Below are 6,000 nucleotides of genomic sequence, written 5' to 3' on the forward strand. Positions count from 1 at the left end.
ATTATGTATGTAAGTGAAGCTAACATTACAAGACTAACAATAATTTTTATAATATGCTTCATGTTTCTTTAAATTAATTGTCATGGCGAAGTGAACGTGGTACTGTACATGTATTGCATAGCTGCTTCGTGGCCAAATAAAAATAATATATAGTGATCAGATAATACACCAATATTAAAAATGGTCATCGCTTCTGTAATGTTGGCTTTTTCACGTACACCGAAGTATGTGAAAAAAACAAACGCAGCAGCAGGTTAATAATGATTTTTAATTTATGTACAATTATATTTCGGCCGATTGAAGCTTTATCTCACATATTTTGTGGGCGAAATTCAATTTTCTCTCAAGTTTTAAACTAATAAAAAATTTCAAATCATATATGATTTGAATTTAATAATTCCATAATATGAGTTATATTAAGTTCCCATAATATGAAAAAAATTGTGTTTACGACTCATCAATCATGATATTTATGGATTGAAAATTTGAGAATTATGCATAATCACTGGTAAATGTGATAAATGTAGCAAAATTTATCAAACTTTATTGAAATAATCCGATTTTTTATCACTATTATCAACATATATGTGCTGTATATAGACTCTAACACTGTTTTCAACTCTCCCACACAACCTTCAGATAACTTTTGGATAACTTAAAAAGTCTGAGAATTCCTTATTTTGAAATAAAAATGCAGTGTTAATTTTTTTTTTCCATTTTTTAAAATATGAATCATAGAAAACTTCTATTAAAGAAAGAATTTAAGTTATCTCGCATAGAAGAAAAAAAATGTTTACTAAGAATCAAGCTAAGAAGTGTGTAGCCTTGGTTCTTAACTCGATTCTTAACTAAAGATCAAATCCATAGTTAAGAAGCGGATTCTTATTAAGAATCAGAAGGTGGTACATCCCCTGGTCGATAAGATACTCGCCTAAAGTACCAAAGGATGTGCAGAGGTGTCACGAGGTCGATACCCGGTTCATCCTTGTCAGAAAACTTTCCTGACATAGGGGTACAACATAAACGGCGATATGACCCAGAAAAAATTGCTACCGCAGGGAGTCTCCCATCGAGGGGTTAGTGCACCAATGCCTCGACGAGTATAAAAAACAAGCCTGCCATTTGGAATCGACAATAAATTGTAGGTCCCGGTCTAATTAGCCCTCGTGTGCAGAAAATGACCGTGGTGCGACTAAAATGATCAAAATGATCAATAATTTTAAAGAGCGTTTTAAGTATTAGTTACAGCATGCTTTGGGTACAGTCATTAAAAAAAGTAACAATGTGCTTTGAACCAAAATGTGCTCCTTTAAATACGAGTCTGTTATATGTGCCACATTTGAGCAAAAATGTGCTGTCAGTAATATCGCTATAGCCAATCACAGTTTCCTGCCCTGCTTTTCTTTCCAATGATCTCCAAGACATCACTTGAAGCAGCAATCCTGTTATCAGCACAAATATCAATGACGAGCCCGTTCTTTCATAGGTGCCTTACTCTGAAACACCTTCAGATGTTAGTAATGTCACGAGACCCATTATATCTATGTGTTTAGCTGAGGTGGGTCCTCCCTTATTTGGTGGTTAATTATTTTAGTTTTGTGTTTGGTTCGCCTTTATATAGAAAATTGGATTTTTCTCATCTTTTTCATAGCACAAATATAATTTTTTTAGCTTTTTGTGTGAGCTTTCTAACTATATTCATGCAAGAAATTACCAAATTTCATTGCATCATCTTTTTTTCGGAATATATGCTTTATTTACTCTCGCTTCTCTAATTTTATAGTCTTCCACATCTATATCCAGTAATGATGAATTTGCTTTATTGGTTGGAGTATTTGATGATAACACGGATTTATCTTCAGTACAGAGTGTCTTTACTGGAAAGGAAACTGTCATGCCTATCTCTTCGATTCTTACAAGTTGAAGAAAGTTATCAGGTATAAGCAGATACACAGAACATCGGCAGATAATTTTTTTTAAATCACAAACTGTATAATAATATTACCTGTTACAGAGTTCTATGTTCTTGGAAATGGCTATTTCTACTTTTAACTTAAGTAACCCCAAGCTGAAAAACTTGTGTTTTTTATGATTACATGTGTTTACTCTAGGTAGGTTTCTCATCACAATTATTGGCAAAAATTGATTGATGCATGTGATAAGAATATAATTTGGTGTGTGGTGTAGTCCTACAGCAGAGTAGTTTATTGTAAATGTTTTATCGTTTAACTATACAAGAAACATTTTTTTGTGTCTGTGAGACCCCTTGATATTTCTTGCATCTGTGAGACCCACATGAGGTTGATTTTATGATATCTATAAATCTACCACGAAAGGAATGTGATGGCTTTCTTGTTAGGTTTTTCTCTCCTCATTTTTTAGTTTTGGTCCATAACTGAGGTCAGTATGACAACAGAAAAGAAACAGTACAGTAGCTCATAAAAGGGATCAATGAAAATAAATGTTGAAACCTGACTTGCACCAACAGAAGGCTCTAACATGGTGGATTGGCAACACTGTGGTGCCCTCTACATTTTTGCAGCATGGCAAAAAAAAAAAACGAGAACTGATTTGCATTGCCAGTGGCTGAATGAATGTCACCAGAAATTATGTAACAAATAGTTATTTTCAATCAATAATTTTGGTTTTTTACTCTTTCACCATGGAGTACAGGTACACCTGTCTATTTGTGACATGCGAAAAAACTAAGATCTTTGGGTATGAGGCATTACTCCATTTATTTACCAGAACTCTGCTCCTTTCAGACTTTCACATATTTTGACATTGGGATCACTTATTGGCAGGGATGTGTTGTAATAACTGGGATTAATGTGATTCACACCATTTGGTTTCTAAGATGGCCATGATGTTTCCTTCTGTTGCTGTGTTGTTTTCACACAAAAACCACATTAAGCGCAATTTACTGCTGCTGAAGATAAATATTTTTTCTGAATAAAAATGTATTTCTTTTCATTTATTACTGCTGATTTGCTTTATTTCAGAAACAGTTGATAGCTATGTAAGAATGTAATACATGTAATTATTTAGATTGATTACTATTTTTTTTATAGAGTAAAAGAAATTCCAGTAGTAGCATTAGATCTAAAGATGTAAATACAGTGAAACCTTGCTATAATGGTACTCAATATATAATAAATCCCTCTACAACAATGTTTTCAAGTCTTGTCTGGAAATGTCTATACTCTAATGTTGAGCTACTACTAGACCAGACATTCACCTCAGCCATATTCCTCTGCAGAACTTTTAACGAATTGGTGCATGTTGGAAGGTACATGCCGTGAATCTAACATGAAGTTTATTTCTGTGTAATGCTTGTTATGTGTAGTGCTACCATCAATTTTTTATCTATGAGTGAAATGTAATGATTGAATAATTGTACTGTTGTAGGCCTATTGCTCTCTGTGGCAAGACAATTTATTTAATAGAGAGATGGGCTCGCATTTTCTCCTTGAAGTTGGAAACCACAGAAAATTAACTTCAGCTGACCACCACTGTGGTGACAGTGGGGTTCAAACCTGGTTTCTAATGTTGAACTGCTGCCTCTCAATATAACAATATATTTTCTTGGTTTTCAGAGTATTGTTATATTGAGGTTTCACTGTAGTTAGTGTTTTAATGTAAAATAAAACAACTTTTGCTAGAAATTTCGGCATATAAATATTGCTTTACCAAGGCAATGAAATGTATGTAAGTGCCTCAATTAGTCCTGTAAAAAGGTTATGTTCATAATGTAAAATGCTATTCAATTTATACACTTGAGTGTTAGATAATCCTAATACCACATTTTAGCACAAACCATCTGTCCCATATAAAATATCTAGTATTTGTCAATGATTCATGTCGTAAGTTATCACTGTAGCTTTTATTGTTTGTGTGTTCTTATTTCAGCTGTAAAGCAATGTGTATTTCTCAGTTAGTGTAGTGGTTGAAAGCCCATGGATCAAGCTCAACCAGTAGCTTGTGACCCATATTTTCTTTCAATCATCTGTATAAGCATCTTTAGGAGTCAGTGATCAAGTTACCATCACTTTTCAAGTCCTTATCATTGACTTCTGAAGATGTTGTTAAACATCAAGTTCATTCACTCATTCATGACGGCCAAATAGCCTGAAATTCTGCAGTCTTAGTACTAACGATAGCTGTGAAAGCCTAATTTGTTTCATAAATTTATTGTAATTACTTATTTTCTCTTACACAAGTATGAGTTATAAAGTTTCTGCATTCATAAAACAAACTGCTGCTTTATTTGAATAAGTTGACTTTGTTACATGGGGGCTTGAATGTAGATGATGAGCTGAGAGGAGCAAAAGAGCAGAGGCTTAATTGCATGTAACTAAAACAGTGTAATCTAAATCAACTACAATTTGACAGTATTGTAAATTGGCAACCTGGCAGTTAAAATTTGTTAATTTGATTTGTTTTTTAAGTAAAACTGGTACATATACCTGAACGTTCAAATTTTGAGTTACTTTTTATTTTAGATGTGCAAAAATATAAATATGTTTTCATGTAAAATTCATTAGGGGGCCACAAATGTCTGTGTATGTCTTTTGTACTTAGAATTATGAAAATAAAGACACATATTTTTAACAGGTGTATCATTTTTATTCCTGCTGGTACATTGTAAAAAAATTCATGCATTCCACTCTAAGTAATGCAAAATATTGAAAGTAAAACTTGTGACCTTCCTTTGTCCTAAATGGCATAAATAATTAATAATGGCATGTATAATCACTAACCAATATATACCCAGGGTTTACTCTCATTTTCATTGAAAAAAAATCTCACTTATCCAGGTTTTCCTGTCAGATTTTCTAGAAATTCTAGGTAATTTTTTAATCAAAAAATTCAATATAAAATTAATAATAAGAATTACACTATCTACCAATAAGTATTTGGACACTTCAAAATCAATAGTTGGTAGAGCCTCCACGAGAGGCAATTACAGCGTGAACCCTCCGGGGCATACTTTCCACAAGTCCTTGTGTGACGGCTAGTGGTATTTTCTTCCACTCGGCTTGGAGAAGACATGTCAGAGCCTTCACCAATTTTGGACGGGTAGGGCACCCCTTAATTCGGCTATCCAACTCGTCCCAGAGGTTCTCGATAGGGTTCAGGTCTGGGCTCTGGGCAGGCCAGTCCATTCGATGAACCCCATTGGCACCATACCAAGCCTTGGTTAACCTCGCAGTATGACAGCTGGCATTGTCGTCCTGGAAGTAACAGGGGTCCACCCCGTAAAACTGCCACAACGTAGGAAGCACATTGTCATCCAAAATAGTGCAGTAGGCATCAGCGTTGAGCTTACCATGAATGGGGACCAAGGGTCCCAGTCCATACCAGGAGAAACACCCCCAGACCATAATTCCACCTCCCCCGAACTTGACTGTTGGCACAATGCATTCTGGCAGGAGACGTTCTCCAGGCAGACGCCAGACCCAGACATCCGAACGGTAGAGGGTGAACCTTGATTCGTCGCTTCAAAGAACCCGTTTCCACTGATCTACGGTCCAATTTCGATGTGCTTTGCACCACATTAACCAAGCAACACGGTTGGACTTTGTGATCAAAGGCTTATGGGCAGCAGCACGACCATGAAAACCAATCAGATATGCTTCCTTACGGATTGTATTCATTGAAACAATACTCCTGGATGCCTGTTGAAACTCCTCGCGGATGAGGACCATCGGTTGGATGCGGTTCTTCCGAATTTCTCTGGACAGCACCCGTCGGTCTCTATCTCCCAGTTTCGTTGGTCTGCCGACTCGGGGCAAATTCCGACAATCACAGCTCACCTTCCACTTCTTAATCACATAGACCACTGTCGATTTTGGGTACTTCAGCTCGCTAGATATGTCCCTTAAGGATCGGTCATTTTTGTGATACCCGATAATTATATCTTTCTCGAAATCAGAGAGCTCCGAACTGCGCGGCATCTTGCATGCGACTAATGCCGATGTTGTTTCCTACACGATATAT

At 35.9% G+C, this 6,000-nt stretch overlaps 1 protein-coding gene across 1 annotated transcript in view; it reads left to right on the forward strand.

Annotated features, from left to right (window-relative positions):
- The window catches only part of LOC149085276 (uncharacterized), a 55,641-nt gene extending 51,030 nt beyond the window's left edge, over positions 1–4,611 (forward strand). The window contains exon 5 of the transcript XR_016192828.1: positions 1,784–4,611. The gene's annotated coding sequence lies outside the window, so the exon portion shown is untranslated. The remainder of the gene's footprint in view (positions 1–1,783) is intronic.
- The last annotated feature ends 1,389 nt before the right edge of the window (positions 4,612–6,000 follow it).

Source organism: Pholcus phalangioides, unplaced genomic scaffold (assembly GCF_987345545.1).
Source record: "Pholcus phalangioides strain wild (caught in Gottingen) unplaced genomic scaffold, Ppha-v1.0 ptg000007l_1, whole genome shotgun sequence".
Taxonomy (NCBI): Eukaryota; Metazoa; Arthropoda; class Arachnida; order Araneae; family Pholcidae; genus Pholcus; species Pholcus phalangioides.